Source organism: Triturus cristatus, chromosome 10 (assembly GCF_964204655.1).
Source record: "Triturus cristatus chromosome 10, aTriCri1.1, whole genome shotgun sequence".
Taxonomy (NCBI): Eukaryota; Metazoa; Chordata; class Amphibia; order Caudata; family Salamandridae; genus Triturus; species Triturus cristatus.
The window spans coordinates 844,193,416-844,217,024 of NC_140593.1; the positions used below are offsets into that span (position 1 = coordinate 844,193,416).

General features: G+C 44.2%; 1 protein-coding gene and 1 pseudogene across 1 annotated transcript in view; both read left to right on the forward strand.

The window, feature by feature from the left end:
- The window catches only part of LOC146790129 (UPF0764 protein C16orf89 homolog), a 656,853-nt gene that overhangs the window by 354,160 nt on the left and 279,084 nt on the right, over window positions 1–23,609 (forward strand). The gene's annotated exons all lie outside the window — the stretch shown is intronic.
- The window catches only part of LOC146790130 (vigilin pseudogene), a 91,919-nt pseudogene continuing 79,167 nt past the window's right edge, over window positions 10,858–23,609 (forward strand).

Here is a 23,609-nt window from a genome sequence, read left to right on the forward strand (position 1 = left end):
CTCAAGCCCCCCAAACGCCCCGGGGACCGCCACCTTCCCGGGGCTCTAAATATCTAAATTGGAGGGTCCGTTACAGACCCCCAAGCCCCAGGGACCATCACCCCCTGGGGCTTTGTAGAATGTGGGAGGGGGCCACCTGGCCCCCCTCCTGGAGCCTTGTCATTGCCCTGGGGACCGCCACCCCCCAGGGTCGGCTCCTGCAGTGTCCCGGAGTGCCTACCCCCAGGACACTGTAGTTTGCTATGGCAGGGAGGGAGCCTCGCTGCTCCCGCCCTGCCATACCAAACTTGGTTTGCATTTTGAAAGAGAGAGCAGGGAAACCTGCTCTCTCATTCAAAATGCAAACCAAATTGCTTTTCCACATGGGGAGCTGCATCTTAGCAGCTCCCCATGTAGAAAAGCAATGCCGGCTCCCACAGGAGGCGGGGAGCCGGTTGGGACCATGGGGGGATTGGGGCCCGGGAGGGAGGCAACGCAGCCCCCCTGCAAAATATAAAAATAAATAAATAAACGCCATGCCCCGGGGGATGGGGTCCCCGGGGCCGATTAAGGCCTTGGGAGGGGGGGCCACGCGGCCCCCTTCCAAATTATTATTATTTTTTTTAATAAAAAAGGGGTCAGGCCCTGGGGGATGGGGTCCCCAGGGCCATAAGTGGCCTGGGGAGGGGGGCAACGCAGCCCCCCTCCAAAATATAAAAATAAATAAATAGAGGCCATGCCCTGGGGATGGGGTCCTGGGGCTGATTAAGGCCTTGGGAGGGGGGCCACGCGGCCCCCTTCCAAATTATTATTATTTTTTTAAATAAAAAAGTGGTCAGGCCCTGGGGGATGGGGTCCCCAGGGCCAAAAAAATAAGAAAAGAAGGGGGACCACACAGCCCCCTTCTTTAAAAAACAATGAAAAAATTAAAGCGGCATCCCACGGAGGCCCCACACCCTTGCTGCAGCACTATACAAATGCGCCCCCTGGCGCTTTGCAGAGGGAAAACTAATTCCCCTTGAATATGGGGGTCCCTGGGGGCCAACTAGCCCACCAGGAACCTCCAGTATGCACCAGGGGGCTGCGTTGCAGAGAGGTGTTCTGTGGCCACGCCCCTTTTTACACCTCTCTGCAACGAAGCTCTATGGCGCTTAATGGAGTTAGCTGGTGGGCTAGTTGCACCCCAGGGACCCTCAGGATTCAAGGGGAGTTAATCCCCCACCTTAAAACGTGCCACGGGGCGCGTTTGCACAGTGGTGAAAGGAGGAGGCGGGGCCTGAGGTGATATGTGTGCAAACATGCCCTGTGTTGCGTTTTAAGTTCAGGAATTAATTCCTCTTCAATCCTGAGGGTCCCTGGGGGCCAACTAGCCCACCAGGTACCTCCAGTAAGCGCCACAGAGCTGCGTTGCAGAGTGTAAAAAGGGGTGTGGCCTCTGAACACCTCTCTGTAAGGCAGCACTCTGGCGCATACTGGAGGTACCTGGTGGTCTAGTTGGTGCCTAGGGACCCTCGGGATTGAGGAGGAATTAATTTTCCAACTTAAAACGCGCCACGTGACGTGTTTGCAGACATGTCACCACAGGCCCCGCCCCCTTCCTTCACCATTGTGCAAACGCTCCCTGTGGTGCGTTTTAAGTTGAGGAATTAATTCCTCTTCAATATTGAGGGTCTCTGGGGGCCAACTAGCCCACCAGGTACATCCAGTATATGCCAGGGAGCTGTGTTGCAGAGAGGCGTTCAGAGGCCACGCCGCTTTTTACACCTCTCTGCAATGCAGCTTGTGGCACTTACTGGAGGTACCTAGTGGGCTAGTTTGACCCTAGGGACACTCAGGATTCAAGGGGACTTAATCTCTTAACTTAGAACGGCCACAGGGCGTATTTACACAGTGGTGAAGGGAGGGGACGGGGCCTGAGGTGACGTGTGCAAACACGCCCTGTGGCGCCTTTTAAGTTGGGGAAATAATTCCCCTTCCTTCCTGAGGGACGCTGGGTGCCAACTAGCCCACCAGGTGCTTCCATTAAGCGCCATTGCGCTGCGTTGCTGAGAGGTGGTGCAGGCTGTGCCCCTTTTTACACCTCTCTGCAATGGCGCTTACTGGACTTACCTAGTGGGCTAATTTGCCCCTAGGGACCCTCAGGATTCAAGGGGACTTAATCTCCCAACTTAAAATGGCCACAGGTCGTGTTTACACAGTGGCGAAGGGAGAGGATGGGGCCTGAGGTGACGTGTGCAAACACACCCTGTGGCGCGTTTTAAGTTGGGGAAATAATTACCCTTCAATCCTGAGGGCTCCAGGGGGCCAACTACCCACAAGGTGCTTCCAGTAAGCACCACTGCGCTGAGTCGCAGAGAGGTGGTCTAGGCCGTGCCCCTTTTTACACCTCTCTGCAACGCAGCTAGGTGGCGCTTACTGGAGGTACCTGATGGGCTAGTTGGACCCTAGGGACCCTCAGGATTCAAGGGGACTTAATCTCCCAACTTAAAACGGCCACAGGGCGTGTTTACACAGTGGGGTAGGGAGGGGATGGGGCTTGAGGTGACGTGTGCTAACACGCTCTGTGGCGCGTTTTAAGTTGGGGAAATAATTCCCCTTCAATCCTGGGGGCCCCTGGGGGCTAACTAGCCCACCAGGTGCTTCCAGTAAGCGCCACTGCGCTGTGTTTCAGAGAGGTTGCCCAGGCCGTGCCCCTTTTTACACCTCTCTGCAACGCAGCTCTGTGGCGCTTACTGGAGGTTCCTAGTGGGCTACTTCGACTCTAGGGACACTCAGGATTCAAAGGGACTTAATCTCCCAAATTAAAACGGACACAGGGCACGTTTACACAGTGGTGAAGGGAGGGGATGGTGTAGGAAAGTGGCTCTATATATACTGGACCAAAGTAAAATTAGCCGAACTACGAATTCCGATTTGCTCACCTGTTATCAAGAGAGACCTCAGTGCTGCATCTTTGAGCCCAGTACTGATCCTGAAAAGTAATTCTAACCGTACTTACCAGTAACTTGAATTTCCTTCCATACGATATCATTGCCTGCTTTTTGCTGAAAAAGTTTCTAAGTGTGGAGTTTTGGAACTTACAAATATTTCTCTAAAATCAGCCGAACTACGAATTCCGATTTACTCACCTGTTATCAGGAGAGACCTCAGTGCTGCATCTTTGAGCCCAGTACTGATCCTGAAAAGTAATTCTAACACTTATAAATTTACCCAGACTCTCTCTTTGCAGTACTCTAATCATTCAGTCAGTACCCAAGTACTCATGCACTGAGACAGGCCTTAGCACATGGACTGCTTCAAACCCCTATCCACTATGCATGCAGTCCCCTAACTAACCAACACACTTATAGTTCTGCACTTATACATTCAACAAAAAAATCAATATTTCAGTTTCAATATTTTAATAAACATTTTTATTTCCATTTATATTAAAAATATATAATGTAATTTAAAAAATAAAATATGTAAAAAAAAGTTTAAAAAATGTAGAAAATCAGTATAAAAAATACTTATAACTATTATTACATTTAAAAATTATCATTTAAAAAACCTTCAAAATTCACTGAAAAAACCATAGGTTTCAGACATGTTATAGTTAGGAATTAGCATTTAAAAAACCTTAGAAATTCACTGAAAAAAACATAGGTTTCAGAGCTGTTATAGTTAGCTGGACATTTCACTCATACAAAACCATTGAAATTCCTCTGTTATAGTTAGTTCTGCTAACTATACCTCGCGCACCCGCAATCCACTGCTGATGATGTCACATATTACATTATTCATGACATGGTCAGTGACATCACTGATGACATCTCAAATGACATCACTGATGACATCATCCACGTGACAATCAGATACACCTCATCATACAGTAGTATAACCTTTCATCATTCACTGTAAGATACAGAGTACCATATTTGAATCCATTGACACACCAATACAAGTTTCTAAAAACCCAATCAGTGATTCTTAGATGTACACACACATCTAATCACTTATCTATAGATTAACTCATACATGCTGTCAATGATCAATAGAACACTATCAAATATACTTATACACCTATATCGACATTACACACCAGCACACATCCTATTCACTTATGCAGTCGTCCTACTCACTTATGCAAACAATGGATCATACTTACATTTACTCAGCTACACACTTATACAAACACCACTTCATTTATTCATATAGATAGTATCTCATACTTAGTGTGTTATAAAATCACTATTACAAGTATACAGTTATCCATGCAGTCACTCATACAATCACTGAGTCTTATGTATACTTATTTATATACAACTGTCACATACACTGCCTTTTATTTTTCTAGTTTTTTGGACATGTACCATTGAGAGATATATTTGCTCATCACCACACCCATAAAGATATTCACTCACCCAAACAATTGTTATAACATGTAGTCTTAACCTCATATACCTACTGAATCAACTATTCGCACATCTTTGGGCAGTCACACCCCCCCACCAAACCACACACACATTCACTCTCCCATACAAATACTCAGTTAACTAATCAATAACTAATATAGACTTTCACATAGCTAGTAACCAACTGGTGCAGCAGTTTACACAACAACTGACAAAGTGATACAGATATTCACACAGTTTAGTCACTATCCAATATATTTAGTGAGACACTATAAATTAGTCAAGTAAACAGTCAATCACACTGCTACTAAATTCTCCATCCAGATATTTATGTTTATATATCCACTCATTCTTCAATGCAGATTGCTATTTATATAATACATGTTTAAATAACGAACCAAACCACATTCACTGGATAATGTCATCAGTGATGTCCTCCGTGATGTCATTTGAGATTTCATCAGTGATGTCATCAGTGATGTCACTGACCTTGTCATGAATGATGTAATATGTGACATCATCAGCAGTGGATTGCGGGCGCGCGAGTTATAGTTAGCAGAACTACCTATAACGGAGGAATATCAATGATTTTGTACGAGGGAAATGTCCAGCTAACTATAACAGCCCTGAAACCTATGTTTTTTTCATTGAATATATATATATATATATATATATATATATGTGTGTGTGTGTGTGTGTATGTATATATATATAATATATATTTTTATTGCGATTTGAACAATTATTCAGGCAAATCACTAAATAGACAATGTCATCGTCACATATTAACCATTTGTTGGGATGGTAAAGAACAGAGTATATACATAAAGCAACAGCTTTCAAAAATACCATTATACATTTGGGTAATATACATGCGTTATATTGTGCTTCACATATTGGTTGTCTGTTTGGTAGTGTTATTTAACTATGATGTTCCAACTGTATTATGACTGGGGTAGTCTGATCCTGGTCTTGTGGCTGTCCTTGGATTTGCTCTGTGGCACTGATCCCAAATGGTCCAACATTGGTCCAAAGGGAGTAGGGGAACTAAAGACAAATGTGCTTAAGTGCGGGAAGTGCTTAAATAAAATGCAAACAGTGTGGTTCCTGGGGGGTGTGGGACTCAGATGATAGGAGACATTTTGTGAAGGGGGTGTGTCTGTCAGTCGACAATTAATTTTATGTGCTGTGTGGCATCCAGAAACACAAGTTTTCCATCTGTGTGTGGGTGAGGTGTCATGGTGTGTAATGTGGGTAATATTCTACCAGCAATATATTCATACTATATGGTGCAGGGCGGGCCAGCTCAGACGACTAGCACCCTACTCTCCTTCGTGTGGCTCCTCAACACTCCCAACAATCTTACTCTAAGAGTCACCATTGGTCTCCTGCCTGTATCGTTCAGTGCTCTGTATAACCATGTCACCAGATGCTGTGCCGAGCACACAGAAAGCAGGACTTAGAGCATAGTATGGAGTGCAGGCTCATTCTGTCCCCTGTCTCATAGGTCTGCAAAGGTCCGCCCAGGCCCTCATAGTTAAAGAATTGACCCCGGGGCACTGCACAGTGTTCCCATAGGTCTCTAGTGTCATGAGAGTGCCCAACAGAAAGCAGTCACCCACAGTCTTCAGGCCTGCCTCCGGTCAACTTGAGACAGAGCAGTAGTGAAACAGGCTACCGAGTTCCCATGTGGTAGGCCCACAAGTGTAGTAGTAAATACTTTATTGTTGATTAATAAAAATCATTGCAAACAAGAATAAAAAATGCTTTGGATTGTGCAGGGAACATGATTAGACTGATTTGATCAATCGATTATATTATCTTCCAGTGACAAATACACATAATGCATTGCAAGGAGTAAAAGAATAATAATAATATTGGTGATACATTATGTTTCAGTTCTGAATTTCACACAGAACACAAAGGACAACACTAGATGATATAAAATGATAATAAAATATTCTCAGCGGAACTACCTAAGCTACCCCCTATTTTAAAAATTCATACATTAAAATACCATACTTAAAGTGTCATAGTTAAAGTGCCACTGTGCATTTCCTTTCAAGGAGGCCATTCTTAAATCAAGCAGCATTCACTAGTGGTGTAACAGGGGTGTAGAGCGGGGCGCTCAAGGTTCTCATGACGCAACAGCGTCAACTATGTAGTGCTAACTGAAATAAAGTGCCTGGTTGCAGAATGGCCACGCCGGAACACAGAAGCCAGGCAAGTAGGATTCCCTGGTAAGTTGCGACGCCCATAAGGTCCAGCTCGCTCCCCTGGGATACATCTAGCCATTTGGCCATCCATGCATTTGCACCACCAGGTGATATAATTCAAAGTCAGGAGTCCTTAGGCCTCCATCCCATGTTGGGCATTGCAGGACTTCAAGCAGTACTCAGTGGCGCCCTCCGTCCCATATTGGTTCTCAGAGAAGGACATCAAATTGTCTGAAACACGCAACAGGTATCTTATCTGGAAGATATTTGAAAAAGTATGACAAGTGTGGGAGCATCACCATTTTGGATAGAGGTATGCAGGCAATGAGTAATAGCTGCAAGGATCTCCAAAAGGTAACACACGGGGCTTAAGAGAGAGAAGTGTCCTCCTCAGTTTCCTTTATGTAGGTCATCTAATTTATAGCACAGCTGAATACCTAGGTATTTAAAGGTTGCTTGAGACCAGGTAAGACCCAAGGTGAGGTCTGGTGGCTGGGGAGTGACCCGGATACAGGGAAATATGCCTGTCTTAGTTCAGTTGACCCTGAGGTCTGACAACTTTCCGACCTCCTCTAGGCGGCGGACTGCACCCTGTACTACAGCAGGACCATCAGACAAGTACAGAAGGAGGTCATCCGCATCGAGGGAGGTAATGTGTTCCTGGCTGTCCACTATCACACTGCTGCCTTGACCCCTGCCTAAAGAACTCCTCAAGGGGTTCAATGGCTAAGGGAAATTGCAGGGGAGACAGCGGGAACCCCTTTCTAGTAACTCGGAAAATGTTGTATGTGGGGGAAATCATAAAGCCAGTCTTAACCTGTGCTGTTGGTTTTGTGTACAATAGGGTAACCCATTTGGTCTAGCCCTCCTCATCCCCATTTTATGCGTGACCTTCAACAGGAAGTCCCAGCGAACCGAGTCAAATGTCTTCGTGAGGTCCACTGACATGAGTATCACCCCAGGTGAGGTCTTCTAATCAGGGTGGTAGAGCACATGGTACAATCTCCTCAGATTAAGGGACGTACTGTGGTTTGGGATTAAACCATTCCGGTCTTAATGTACCAAGCCAGCCATGTATGGGAGCAATCTACATGCTAGCACCTCACTCAAGATCTTAAAATCCATGTTAAGTATGAATAGTGGGCGGAATGTGGAGGCGGGGGCCCCTGAGATCTTAGATTGAGAAGGGGGATTACAGTGGGACTCCGTGTAGAATTGGGCCGACAACAAGTCCTTGGGGATTTAGCATAAAGTGTTTCTAATCTTGGGAGCAGTAGGACCCTGAAAGCTGAGTAAAACTCTGCTGGAAGTTCAATGGGACCCGGAGTTTACCAGTTGCCATTTCCTTAATAGCTTGTCATATCTAATTCCACTGTCACTGGACCCCCAATAGCATCCTGCGCTTTGTGTGGCATTGTGGGTAGGAACATGTATTCCAAAAAGCTACCCTGCAGGTCATCTGAAAGTTTCTCTGGGTTGCAATACAATGTCTCAATAATGTCTAAACTCATCATTGATTGCTTCCGGGAAGTAAATGTGCACCCCAGTAGCGGAAGTTAAATGTGTAATGAGCGTGCCATGTATCTCAGAAGAAATGAGCCATGCTAACAGCCTTCCTTGCTTTGGGCTCTAGCTATATAGTTATTATAGTTGTGGAATACCAGCCTATCCAGAACGGTATTGTAGTGATCCTTTGTGTCGAATAACTGCTGGTGATTAACCGGGTCTGCCCAACGGTTATTGTCTAGTTTATGGTGTTTAGTATGTTTTGTTCTTCATTAAGTTCTCTACTAACGCCTATCGGCTGCCCCATACAGGGACTGCGGACTACGACCTTAAAGTGTTCTCACACTATAAGTGCAGACAACACTGACCCTTGGCATAGGAGGCTGGCTTAGAATATGGTACATACTTATTTAAGTGAAGCACCTTGCACTAATCCAGACAGCCCTTATGGTTGTTTTAGTGATCTTAGACAACCTTATACAACTCTCTAAGTGGTAGCTGTGGAGAGCAGCTTTCAGGCTATGTCCATAAGGAGTGCTCAGCAGCTTGCTTCTCCAGATCTAATCATGTAGAGTAGGTTAAATGAAAAAGAACCACACAGTGTGGTATAAAACTATGTCTAGTTATTACAAAATACACACTAACACATTGATATATCTCCTACCCAGAGATATCTATGCATGAAGAAAAGTATCACGGAAAAAATATATCTACAATCGTTCATGAAAAGAGCACATTTAATTACCCCTTCAAGAATATCAAATAATCATATAGAATACATCTGGCATCATTTACAATATATCACAAGAAAACAGGCGTTTATACAATGAAAGATACAAACACATATATCACATAACATCAATTAAATGTATAACACACAACAATTAACCCAAACGCAAACAATTTTCATCAGTGTCCCCTTCTAAGTATCAGGCGGACCACTTGGAGGTAGTCAAACTAAAAAGTGGGGGACACAAGCAATGAGGGCAACTATGACCCAAACGTTATTTCAGGTGTCCCAACGACAGTCTGTGAATCACTGAAGCTCAGGTGACTCCTCCATCCAATATCTGTCGACGTGACCACGTTTCAGCCAAAGAAAACTTGAGGCCTCTTCAGGACAGGGGTTAAATGACAACTATAACAATAAAGGGGAGGGGGGAAAACATTAATCATATCTACATGGACCCATGACTAGGGGTGATGACCAAGCCGTGCACACAAATCCAAGTGCCCACAAAGGGACCAGATACACCTTATATCCCAGAGTGATTTATAAAGGAAGAAAGGAGATGGATATGTGCCACACAACGCAGGGTGACAGGGAGTATCTAATATCATTCCTCACCATAGTGTGCAAACTAACTAATTAAAAGAAAGTGACACCATCTAAAAATGTCTCTCACTGGACCACCGTCCTAATGTGCTATATACATGTCCCAAATAACGAGACCAGGAATAAAAAAACCTTATATCCCTACACCTACAGTCCTGATACACTTACATGTATCCTCTAAATATACCACTTCCAAAGCTGCTCACTAGATATCGAGGAAAACGTTCTGTCAATGACAAGGAGAACAGAGCAACAAAGTGTCACCGGGGCTGCTGAGGTAGTAAATCAATATACACAGAGTAAATAATTTACATTCGTCAAACACGTAGGTATGCACCTACCTTATAAACGCTACTCGCGCTTCTATACTGTTCCTTCCCTAGAGATCAAATCACCGGTTCTCCACACAGTTTCTACGAGATAATGGAAAAAAGCTGTTTTATATACTCCGCGACTCTATGCCCATCTTCAGCGGTCTAAACCGAGGTAAAAATTACACTTACTCGGTCAAAGTCGGGCAGTCTCTACGCGGGAATCTTCATTAACACGCCAATCCAAACCACAACGGGGGCCGAAGCAACGGAACGTGACGCGTCCTACCCGGAAATAAAAGCTAACGCTCTGCATTGGACCCTCCCTCTGCCAGCATAAACATAGACAGAGGACTATTAATCGCCCGAGGCTCATCTCGATATCGGATCGTAGCGTTCCCAAGAGAATGAAAGGGTAACAAACACCCGTGACTATACCCAACACAGGGAATAGATTTATAAAGATCCACATAAAAATACGCGTAAAATCAAACAAAAAACATTAAAAACGAAACTAAATCCAGTATCTGTGGGTATAGGTGATTGCCTAGAAGCTTTAACAAGCTGGTTTCTCAAATTCCTGCCACGCCTGAAGGCAAACAATGGCTTCGGAATGTTTAGATGGTTCAGTAATCTCAAGTTCCTCAAAATAATCTGTTTGACCTTGTTAGCTTTAGGGCTGAAGGTCAATACGCATACCAATTGCTCTGTTTCCTTTTTAGTTTTAGGTATAAGGAGATTTTCACGGGCTGTGTACCAAGCACGTTTAAGTGCTCCTTTTACCAATCGCTTAGGGTAACCTCTTTTTACCAATTTCTCTTGTAGATTTTTTGCATTCCTGAAGTAATCGTTTTTTTCTGTACAATTACGTCGTACCCTCAGGAACTGCCCATAGGGATACTAGAGGTCTATTGGGGTTACCAAAAGTTGTAGGACACTTTAAGTGCAACAATTGTGTTGTATGTGTCCATACCAAGGATTCTAAAACAGTTACGATTCATGGAAAAATACATAAACAGCTAGTTTTTTCAAATTGCAATACGAAAAATGTTGTGTATTGTGTAACATGCCCGTGTGGATGTTCATATATAGGACAAACCACACAAGCCGTCAAAATGCGGATTATCCAGCATAAATCCCGCATCCGATGCAAGACCTTGGGGGCTCCCATGGTCCAACACTTTTTGGAAAATGAACATGGCGAAAACGAGCTGGAGTGGACAGTTTTGGCAACAGTGAAGGCCCCTACAAAAATATTATTACAGAAAAAACTTAATAGCCTAGAAGCACGTTTGATAGAAAGATATCAGACCTCTAGTAGTAGGGGGCTCAATGACCGTGATGAGGTTTGGTCTCTGATTGGAAATTAATACTGCCATGTTAAGATTAGACTTGAGTTGCCCCTAGGTAATTACCGAAAGGATGTGCCATTTTTTAAAGGGGGCATCTGCTTATGTAAGTCCGTGTACGCAGCTACCTTTTCTGTCGATGTTACAAGCAGACTGTTGAATGCCCATGATGTACCACCCGGGTGAGCCATCTGTAGGGCTCTCCTCCTCATTTTGGCTATGTACATATTAAATGTCTGTATAATTGTTAAGTGTATTTGTATATATTGTATAGATTTATTGTGCTTTAGGGAGTTGTGGGTTCCCCTGGTGTGTTGACCGTGCCGTGCTCACAATGCCCACTCTGTAATTTCACTCCTTCCTACTTACTAGAGGGACTGATTCAGTAGGTATACAGGTTGAGCCAGTGGATTTAGTTTCGTTTTTAATGTTTTTTGTTTGATTTTACGCGTATTTTTATGTGGATCTTTATAAATCTATTCCCTGTGTTGGGTATAGTCACGGGTGTTTGTTACCCTTTCATTCTCTTGGGAACGCTACGATCCGATATCGAGATGAGCCTCGGGCGATTAATAGTCCTCTGTCTATGTTTATGCTGGCAGAGGGAGGGTCCAATGCAGAGCGTTAGCTTTTATTTCCGGGTAGGACGCGTCACGTTCCGTTGCTTCGGCCCCCGTTGTGGTTTGGATTGGCGTGTTAATGAAGATTCCCGCGTAGAGACTGCCCGACTTTGACCGAGTAAGTGTAATTTTTACCTCGGTTTAGACCGCTGAAGATGGGCATAGAGTCGCGGAGTATATAAAACAGCTTTTTTCCATTATCTCGTAGAAACTGTGTGGAGAACCGGTGATTTGATCTCTAGGGAAGGAACAGTAAAGAAGCGCGAGTAGCGTTTATAAGGTAGGTGCATGTACGTGTTTGACGAATGTAAATTATTTACTCTGTGTATATTGATTTACTACCTCAGCAGCCCCGGTGACACTTTGTTGCTCTGTTCTCCTAGTCATTGACAGAACGTTTTCCTCGATATCTAGTGAGCAGCTTTGGAAGTGGTATATTTAGAGGATACATGTAAGTGTATCAGGACTGTAGGTGTAGGGATATAAGGTTTTTTTATTCCTGGTCTCGTTATTTGGGACATGTATATAGCACATTAGGACGGTGGTCCAGTGAGAGACATTTTTAGATGGTGTCACTTTCTTTTAATTAGTTAGTTTGCACACTATGGTGAGGGATGATATCAGATACTCCCTGTCACCCTGCGTTGTGTGGCACATATCCATCTCCTTTCTTCCTTTATAAATCACTCTGGGATGTAAGGTGTATCTGGTCCCTTTGTGGGCACTTGGATTTGTGTGCACGGCTTGGTCATCACCCCTAGTCATGGGTCCATGTAGATATGATTAATGTTTTCCCCCCTCCCCTTTATTGTTATAGTTGTCATTTAACCCCTGTCCTGAAGAGGCCTCAAGTTTTCTTTGGCTGAAACGTGGTCACGTCGACAGATATTGGATGGAGGAGTCACCTGAGCTTCAGTGATTCACAGACTGTCGTTGGGACACCTGAAATAACGTTTGGGTCATAGTTGCCCTCATTGCTTGTGTCCCCCACTTTTTAGTTTGACTACCTCCAAGTGGTCCGCCTGATACTTAGAAGGGGACACTGATGAAAATTGTTTGCGTTTGGGTTAATTGTTGTGTGTTATACATTTAATTGATGTTATGTGATATATGTGTTTGTATCTTTCATTGTATAAACGCCTGTTTTCTTGTGATATATTGTAAATGATGCCAGATGTATTCTATATGATTATTTGATATTCTTGAAGGGGTAATTAAATGTGCTCTTTTCATGAACGATTGTAGATATATTTTTTCCGTGATACTTTTCTTCATGCATATATATATTGTCCCTTATACCCAGGTATCACAGGGTGATTTGGGTATAACCCTGTTGTTTTTGACTACCCAGAGATATCAGCACAAATACACAAGAATACTTCAATTGCAAGAGGTAAGTAAGCACAATAAATAGTGGTCTCCAGGGGGGAGATCAAACCATATACTAAGCAAGTGGAATGCAAACTGCAACTGAGGTCAGGGTTTCGGCTAGTAGACGCAGAAGAGCTGGGGTCACAAGGAACCACCCATGGTAAGTATCCAGGAACCCCATGGAGGCTGTGTATAGAGTGGAAACAAAGCCACGTACTCAATAGAAGTCAACAGGAAAGTCGGTTTATAGTTTTGAAGAAGAAGGACCCTTCTCAGTGGACCCTGAACAAAACCCAGTGGAAGACAGAAGGTTGGAGATTCACCCCACCCGTGGATACCCCAGGAACCAGGATACCTTCACTAGGGAAACTGGGTGCACTGGTGCGAAGTGAGGTCGGAAACCGCCATAGACCACAATGGAGGACTTCGGTAAAGATGCAGCTGCTGAAGACTCAGCAAGGGTCCGGTGGAATCCAAGGGTGGATTCTCAAAGAGAAGAACCGGCAAACAGACAGGAGAGAGTCTATGCCCCTCAGAGGGGACCGGGAGGCACGGAAGGGCAATGCCCACTGATGACGGATGATGCAGGAATGATGATGGGTACTTTGTCGCTGGAGTTGTGAGGAACAGGTGGCACTGAGGAGGCCCAGGAGTCATTCACAAGTTGTCCCGTGTCATAAGTTGAGAACCAAGGGGTCAGTGTCTGGCGGGAGCACCAACAAGTCCTGGCAGCAGCAACAGGTGCGGAAAATCATGACGGAGCAACGTTGGGACCAGCAAGGACCAAGGGGCTCAGCATGTGCAAGAGAGTGAGAACAGACCCCGCGGAAGCATGGTAGACCACTGAATCAAGAGAAGACCCTTGAGAGGATCCACAGGTTAAAGGCACAAGAGTTGCAAGAGGTCCAAGAGCAGCTCACCAAAAATGAAGGCCCACGGTGCAGAGGATGTGGAGAGGATGAAGATCTTGGCAGAAAGAGATGCTGGAGGATGCAGCTACTTGTAGCCTGAATATCTCTGAAGTGCAGAGCCAACAAGTCTTGGCCAAGACAAGTCAATGCTGTGCACAGGGGTTTGCTCCCAGCGATTCTGACAAGGGATACTGGCCTCAAAAGTGCAGAGAGGACAGCTCAGGCCTGGAGGGAGTTGCAGAACCACCAATCTGTGTTGCTGAGCCTTTTGAAGACCGTGGGACATCAAAAGCAGCAGACTGGTCCACTTTCTTGCTGTGCCTGCAGGGGAGTGACTCCTTCACTCCAGGGGGGATTGCTTTGGGTGTTCTTGATGCCCACAGGTCTGTTGAGGATCCTGGAAGAAGCACAGACACAGACAGCAAAGAAGATTTGCAGAACAGCGAGACCAGGAGCAGCAGGATTCTTTCTTGATGCAGTCTCGGTTCCAGGAAAAGTCCAGCGAAGTCCAAATGTACAGACAGTCAAATAATGATGTAGATTAAGGCTTCAGTCTTATCCCACAACGAATCTGAGGACCCACTCACCGGTAAGCTCTTTTATAGCCTAAGAAAGGGGTTAGGACAACTCAGGGGGTCCCACCCAGAGGAGAGGCTGGACATAGGGGAGGATATTCCCATGTCCCTTTTCAAGTTTCAGGCCAGAGCAAGAGTCAAGGGCTCCCAGAACTATTTCTAACTAGAGTATGCAAGGAGGGCACCAAATGTGTCTATCAAAGCAGTCTGGTGGCGCTGGCTAGAGCCCCCACCCCAGCCCAATTCACTAAGTCATATGTGGGAGGTGGTCACAACTCCATGTGACAGAAAACCTATTGTTCTACATTCTCATGCTCGAGCTCAGCTCAGCAGCAGGAGACAGAATCATGTCTGGGGTCGGCAGCAGCACTAGCTTGCTGGCAGTCCCTGGAAAGCTGTTACCGGGAGTGCTGGGAGCTTCCCAGAGGAGCCCCTTAGTGCATAGTATCATATCCCCATAACTCCCCTAACCCTAGGATATCTCTGAATGTTGTGTCACTTAGCCTTAGTTCCTATCCCCCAGATTTTCCAGGTCATACAAATAAGCCCTGTGGATGTAGTCGCCATTTAGATAGGGCTCTCTGGAATGGCTACCAGTGTATCCAAGCCAGGTCCATAACCACACCCCCCAACCATCCAGGTAGAGGCCCCTTGAAGACAAACAACAACATTTACCCCAACATTGAACTCTTAATCCCCAGGCCAGAACAGCAATGGCCAGCTGCCCGACCAAACCTTTAATAACCAGTAGGCAGAGTCATAGTCTAGGCTCCCCTAGACTCTTAGGAGGGGTCAAGTGGTGGGGTGTTGGCGCATGCAGGCTGGCACTTGTGCATCCGTTCTGGCTCACTGATAATGTGCTCACCTGGGGCACATCATAGCCGCTATCTGGATCAATAGTAAGAAACAAAACATCACTGTGTGAAAGATACAGGTTCAGGTAGCCACCTCATCCCCCTGATGCGGTACGACGGAGTGTACACAGTCTCGCAACAGGCGGCAGCTGTTGACAGCAGTCAATGTCTGCACCCCGCCTGCACCCCTCGACAACAATGCAGAGGACAAAGAATATTGTAATCAACAATTCCCAATACCGCTGTGTCGGATCAGCTCCTCAACAGACTGTGTGAAGAGATCCCTCAGTGTCCGAGTCTACTGATTGCCTCTCACAGTGAGCTAATCTCTGACTCCAATCCAGCTTGTGTTGCAATCTCAGTTGCTGCCTGAAGTGCTACCACTCTTTACTGCTCTGCTTGGGTCTTAGTTGTTTCCTCTGCTCTTAGCTGTACAAGTTTTTTTTCAAGGTCTATGGTGGTTGTCCCTCGTCTCCTGCCAGGGGTTCTTCAGAGTCTATTCTACTCTGTAAGTGTCTAGCCAATTCCTCGAAAAAAAAGTGAGTTTTTCCATCCATCAGAAGCTTCAGCTTGGCTGGGAATATCAGGGCATATTGCAGGCCTTCCTCCCTCAGTGCCTTTCTTATGTCTACGGGGTCCGGATGTGGCTTAATGGCTAGGGCGGCCCACAGAGAAGCTGAGAACCAGGTTTGAGTCTGGTGGGAGTCTCAAACATCCTGTGATTCTAGGCAAATCACTTAAACTCCCTGTGCCTAAAAATGAATGTGTCCATCTGCAATGCAACTGGTGTTCATGTAAAGCGCTCTAATACCTTTGGGTCAAGTCCTCGCTATCTTAAACTGCAAAAAAAACCACACAAAAAAACAGCTTCACTTGTTCAGAACCGCAGCTGTATAGTCCAGAAACATCAACACTTTTCCATTTCCAATGAGGTACGGGCCTGTTGTTTGTGCCCTCAATAGTCGGGCATCTCTCTCTCTGAAGTGGAGGAGCTGTGCTACTACTAGGCGGGGTCGTCGGCCGGAATCTCGTGACTGGGCAAGTACCCTTTGTGCATGCGCTAAGGAAAAAAAGATCTAGGGCTACCTCCATCAGCATCCAGTTTTCAAGGTAGAACACCATGTCACTCCCTTCTTTGCCCTCCGGGAAACCCACTATACAAATATTTTTCCCCTGGTTGAAATCTTCTGCATTATCTACTCGGTATTCCAATGTACGCACTTTATCAGCCAGTCCTTTGACCTGAAGAGCCAGGCCCAATAGCGCAGGGCGAGTTCCTCAACCCCCGTTTCAATTTTCCTTACCCTGTCCACTAATTTATGGTGGTCTGCTCTCAACAGTCCCACGTGCACTGAGACAGCACTGATATCTTGTTGATTGGTGGATTTAGTGTCCACTATATCTGCTAATATCTTGCCAAATTTTAGCTCGAATGGAGGTGCCATTTCGTCAGGCCTATCACCCTCTCCGGGTATGGTCATGGCTGATTCAGACATACTTGGCGGAGCAGTGGATTGTCTGACACCAGGTTTCCCAATGTCCATAAAACACTCTATTTGTTAAAGCAAGCTGCCTTGGGGTTGTTAGAGTAGCATTCTGGGGTCTGCACCAGTCACAATTATCTCAGAGTGGTAATAGATCCTTGCAGGATTACGACATGGTTTCCCGGGACACAATCCCGTACGACCATGTAGGGCCGGCTCAGCAGGTATCACAGTGGGTTGTGTGGCATTTGCTGATGACACCTCAAGAGCTTCCCCCTCTAGTGCTTTCCAAGACCAGTGTGGCAACGTTCGTGGCAGGGGCTTCAGCAGGACATGCACCTCAATACAGTAGGTGAGACCCTTCCTCTCACCCAGGCAGGCACACGGGTGAAAGTACACTCAGGCATTTCAGGGTTGAGGCAGCCACCACAGCATGGGAATGAGGTACAGGAGGGGGCAGTGGTAGCAGGCTGTTTCCCGATGTGTGTGCTGGTGCAGAGCACCAATTTGCGCTCCGAGTGACCCAGTACAAGCAGGGTCAGCAAGCATTCTCTAAATCAGTTCTCTCCCCCTTGGTCTCCTGCACCAGTGCAAAGCAACAGTGACCCAATTCAGTTCTTTCTCTTGTGTGGGGTATGGGTGTCACCGCAAAAACTTCTATCAAGGACAGTACACCACTCTGCCTGCTCCACTCCAGGGGCCAAATCGTCGATGGTGGGCCAGTGCTGCCCCTCCTACTTGATTAGTGCTGTCTACTTAGTCCACTACGTATTGCCCCAATGCTGACAGGAGGACTGCCTGGACTGCTGTTGGCATCGAGGGGCCAACATGTGCCAGGTCCCCTTCTCTGCCCTGGGCTCCCCGGTTCTCTGGGTTCAAGTGTGGTGGCTCAGCGCAGTCCATTATGGCAAGGCGATTCAGTGTAGGCCCTCTGGGGGCCACCAGTCTACTCATGGTCAGCCTGCATGTGTGCCTATTTTCCCCGAGTCAGGGCCAGTCAGCTGTATGTAGGCAGGGTAGTGGTAATGCCCGCCTGGGTTCCAGTCGTAGCCTACGGTCATGTGTTCCACCCCTCTTATTCAGGCAGTGGGCAGACCCTTGAGCTCCTGGGCATATTGATTTATTTTTTATGTGAGCTAGTGAATGCAGGGATATGAGCCGTGGCCTGCGATTACAAGCATGTCTCTCACCTTGAGTGTTTCTGTCCTCTCCATCCACCCCCATGCGGACGGGCAGTTCCGACCAGCTGACATTGGCAGAACAGTTCTCCTGGCACTGTTTTCTGTTCCGGCTGGGGCCCTCCGTCAATGTCCCTGTCGCCAGTGCATCCTTCAACCTGGTGGCATCAAACACAAGCTCCTTCAGTGGCAATTGATACATCGTCAGCCCTCACCTGACAATGAGGCAGGCCCAGAGGCCACGGTGCTCCACATCCCCTTCGTGGCATCTCAACTCATCCCCAGGCTCAGTCCGGGATCACACCAGGCTGAGTATAGTTAATTGGGTGTCAGATGGACCCCTAGTGTGCTGAATGTGGAGGGTATAAGTAAGAGCCAGAGTGGAGCAATGCAATTATGCGTCTACCATCTTTGGCTGACTAGCCATGCCCGAGTGCAAAGGATATTTGAGAACAAACGCTGTCCCATTTTTTATATCCATGATTCCTGTGTTGGGGAATTAAATGAATTACAATGAGTTTAAAAATGTTGAATACGGAATTGGCGAAAATATATTATATATGGCATTATAATGAATAATAATACGAATATGAAAAATTAATTACAAATTTGGAGACTACTTGGAACAGAAAGTATGGAAGACAGAAGCAGACTGCCTATGATGTGATTATAGTCTTTTTTCCATGGTTACAGAATTTCTTTTTATGTCAACTGAAATCACCATAAACTGTTGGCTTGAGAAAGGCTGCTGATGCTGAAACGTGTCATCCATTGTCTTACTTCAGAGTGCTGTTTTTGTCATTCATTGGAGAAAGACTTTACATGACTTTGCAAGACTTGTGGATATGGTCCCATTTAAAAAGCATTTGTCCACCAAAATATTACTGTTTAAAATTAGGAAGCTGTTAAACGCCTGAGAAGATAGTTAGGCACATAAACAGATGTGGAAAGGGAAAGCTGTACATATGCAGATGTCTTTCTCCTAAACTGTTTGTAGCCCCTTTAAAAATACATAACCATCTGTATTCCTTCCTGCATTAACATCTCAATGCTCATTTCCTTCAACCTACTCTTCAGGAAAGGCTTTCAAAAGCTCCCTTTCCAACACAATAGCTTTCACAAGTTTCTCAAGTTTGCCTTGAATACAATGTTATAGTGCTCAAGTTGTTAGTTAGATCTCTGTGGCTATGCTGCATTTGATTACCAGGGAGTTGACTGACAGACCGCTGCTGGTGATATAAATACATTTGACTCTGCATGTTAGAATGTTTTACTGAAATGGATAAGGAAGGTGTTTGAAAATTGTGACTTCATTTTAGATTTTTAAAGCGCTAACCATAATTTCTATGACAAAGAATCCTCATTTTGTTAATTTCTAAAGGGAATGCTTTAAGTTTTAAAGCTTTGGTTCCCTCAAGATGGCTTCAGGTGTGCCAAAGTTTTGTTCTGTTTACGGAGGACCTGATTAAAAAACAATTTCACTTCTAACTTAAAAGTGTAACTTTCGTTTTTGAATAAGTCTACTACTATTAGTTATTCACAAACTCTAAGTGTGAGTTATGAGTTAAAAAGGAGTACTTACCAAAAAGGTAAGTTACATGTGTAAGTTAGAAGTGCAGTTTGAATCAGGCTCTGAATGTTAGCCCTCCAGTTATTCAGTAGAACACCATGGGAAGCTGCAGTAGAACACAAGGGAATCAACTGAGAGTCTTCTGCTGCTGTTGGAAGTGCATTTTTTACTCAGACTATCAGACTTTTTTCTCACATGGTTAAGTAAGATAGTATGCAGTGGAAAATGTGCTCTCACTTTAGCTTCTGGAGCACATTCCATAACCTCTGTGAGAAAATAATGAGAGAAAACAGTTTTCTTTCAACCATGGTTCAGCAAATCCCAGCAACGTTTCAGCATATTTTTCACAGTTTAAAATAACTTTAAACACACTAAAATTCCTAAAACTAGAATGATAATGCCAACAAATGATTTATATTGTGACTAGAATATGTTACCTGTCTTTATGTCTGTTCCTGTTTGTGTTCCTCAAAACCCAGCATTCACTATAATGCATTACAACGAGGACCATGTCCCCATGTTCTGTAATGGCTACCACAACATATTGTCCATGTTGTGTACAGCCAATAAAGGGGACATCACTCCACTACCCTGCCAAATACCCCTCAGTTTCTAAGTGTGCAGTGTCCCGCTCCATGTTTTTTAGCTCATTTTCAGGATGCAGGGACCATGCTCTCGAGTCCTGTATTGACTGCCACAACATTTTGTTCAGGTTGTGGCCAGCCAATCAGGATTGCCTAGCTGTTTTTTAAAGTGGCCAATCCAAGCATATCTGGGCACCAACAGACATCACTACCTTTTTAACTGCTTTATTACCACCCTGCACTCCTCTTTAAACACTGGTCACTTGAAAGCCTGCTAATGTTTTGCCTTTGTCAGTGTAATTCTGTTCAAACATTTTTTCTGTATCACTTCTCACAATTTCCTCTGGGAATTAACATTGGAAAACAATGTTTTGGGATCCACACTTTTTCCTTGGCCCCAGATTGATGGCTTGCACTGAAACCTTCCAGGAAGGTGCTGAGACAATGAACTTTGTTTTGGAAAGTTTTGCGAAGAATCGTCAAAAGGCAATCTGAGCTTTTAACTTGTTTAATATTGAGAAATGCTTGTACCCAAGACTTGAGTGATTTCTAAATGGTGCAGTACATAACTTTCAACATTCACAATCGTGCTTGCTTCCAGTTGTTACTCCATTTCCATGCTATGGATCCACATACGTGCACTCAGTAACTCAATGCTGTATATGACCATGATTTTACCTTCAGTGCTGTCATATGAGATGTCATCAGTGATGTAATCAGTGAAGTCATTTAACATATTATGAGTGATGTAAATTGTGAGGACATAAGCAGTGCATGGTGGGGGTGCAAGTTATAGTTAGCTCAGTAAACTATAACTGGTGAATTTCAGTTGTACTTTTGTTTTTGAAACGTTGTGTCTTATCTCATTTCTTTTTTTTGTAAATTCTCTTTAGTAAACTTTGCATACAATAACAGAGGAGAACAAGTATAATTACATGTGATTGCCAGTAGCACAGTACAGCAAGCAGAGAAATAACATCACCAGCTTTAGCACCTGAGTCTCATGACAACTGAGGAATGGGAAATTAAGGGAAGAAGGAGACCCACTCAGAAGGTAGCAACAGCTAGAGAAGTATTTCCACACGGCACGCTAGGGCCTGCTTAAGGAGGGACAATCAGCACAATTATGCCTGGAACCCTATGTTGTCTGGGTCACAGCAAGAAGAGGCTTCTGGCAGCCCTGCAGCTGCATGGTTTGTGTTATTGTTGCTCTCTCGCTTGGCAGCCTGCGCGTTCAAGTAGCGCTCAAAAGGGGACCTAATATCTTGGGAGTGGTATCTCGCAGGCATCAGCTCTCAATACGTCATGAGTTGTTCCTGCCAATAGGTTGCATTTAAAAACCATGCAGACCGGTGTGGTGCCAGATGCCGGTCCCAGCGCATTGTCACCTGACGCTGCACCAGGAGGCTGAGCACGGCGGTCAATTCATGCATTTCCGAGGGAACATCTTTTACATATCCGAAAAGTGCAACCTTCGGCGAGCACTCAGTCGCATGTCCAGTGATATCATCAATATAGTGTCAAATACCACAATCTAAAAGTCCTGCACTGCCGGGCAATCCCACACGAGATGCAGAAAGCCAGTTCTAGGATTGCACTGCAGATACATTGCGCATCGTCTATTAGCCCTATTCGAAATAACTTATCTGGAGTGCGGTATAATCTATTTACATACTTGAAATGTACCAGATGGAGCCTGTAGTTGGGCGACAGTAACCGAGATTCAGTTCAACATTATTTCCACTGATCATTTGTAAAGTGCGCCCTCAGATTCACCTCCCATGCACCGTGAGAGTTGGGGATGTGAATCCCAGCATAGAGTCTTGTCACTAGCCTGCGTGGGTACCACCATCTTAGTAATGGCAATCCGTCCAGTCAATGAGAGTGGAAGTCTCATCCAGCTCTCCTCGTGCTCCATTGCACTTAGTTAGCTCTCCACAAGTCATAAAGATTTCTACTTTAACAAATACCCAGATAACGCACCGGCTCTATCGTTCAGCAGAGTGGAAATTCTGAAAAGATCTCCTTAGTGGTATCTGTCAAAGGGAACAGAATCAACTTGGCCCAGTTGATATTTATAGCAGATAGACCACTGAAACTGGTAAATTCTCATATCAATGTTTCCAAGTTGTCTTGCGGGTTTCTAACATACAGGGTGACATTATCAGCATACATAGATATCAAAACGTGGTGAGGTGTAAAGGCCAAGCACTTGTGGGAGTGATGCTTTCAGAGCCGGCCACCAGGGTTCCGGATCACTTACATAGTATCGACTACACAAATCTCGTGGTACATAAATATCGTTGTCAAAAATATCGACATCCTATCTTTATAATGGTAAGTACTAAAATATTGAGAAAAAAAATATTGTTGTTAAAAATATCGTTTTGTTAAATGTATAAAAAATAATGTCAAATAAATTAAATAATACACATAATTTAAAAAACATTTACAATTATTTAAAAATATCGTTGTTAAAAATATCGTTTTTTAAATGTCTAAAAAATTATGTAAAATAAATTAAACACATCTAATTTAAAAAACATAGAATTATAAGAACATTTTAAAAATTATAAGAAAGAAATATAATGTAAAAATAAATTAAACATACATATATAAAATATAATATATATTTACCTAATAATATTAATAAATAATTATTTTAATAAATTATAAGATGTTAGAAGCATATTAAAAATGATAAATACATATATATATATATATTCACTGAAAAAAAGATAGGTTTCAGGCCTGATATAGTTAGGAATTAGCATTTAAAAAACCTTTGAAATTCACTGAAAAAACCATAGGTTTCAGGCCTGATATAGTTAGGAATTAGCATTTAAAAAACCTTAGAAATTCACTGAAAAAACCATAGGGGTTTTATAGTTAGCTGGACATTTCACTCGAACAAAACCATTGAAATTTCTCCGATATAGTTAGTTGTACTAACTACATCTCGCGCGCCCGCAATCCACTGCTGATGATGTCACATATTAAATCATTCATGACATGGTCAGTGACATCACTGATGACATCTCAAATGACATCACTGATGACCTCATCCAGTGAATGTGGTTTGGTTCGTTATTTAAATATGTATTATATATATATATATAGCAATTTGCATTGAAGAATGAGTGGATATATAAATATAAATATCTGGATGGAGGATTTAGTAGCAGTGTGATTGACTGTTTACTTGACTAATTTATAGTGTCTCACTAAATATATTGGATAGTGACTAAACTGTGTGAATATCTGTATCACATTGTCAGTTGTTGTGTATACTGCTGCACCAGTTGGTTACTAGCTACGTGAAAGTCTATATTATTTATTGATTAGTTAACTGAGTATTTGTATGGGAGAGT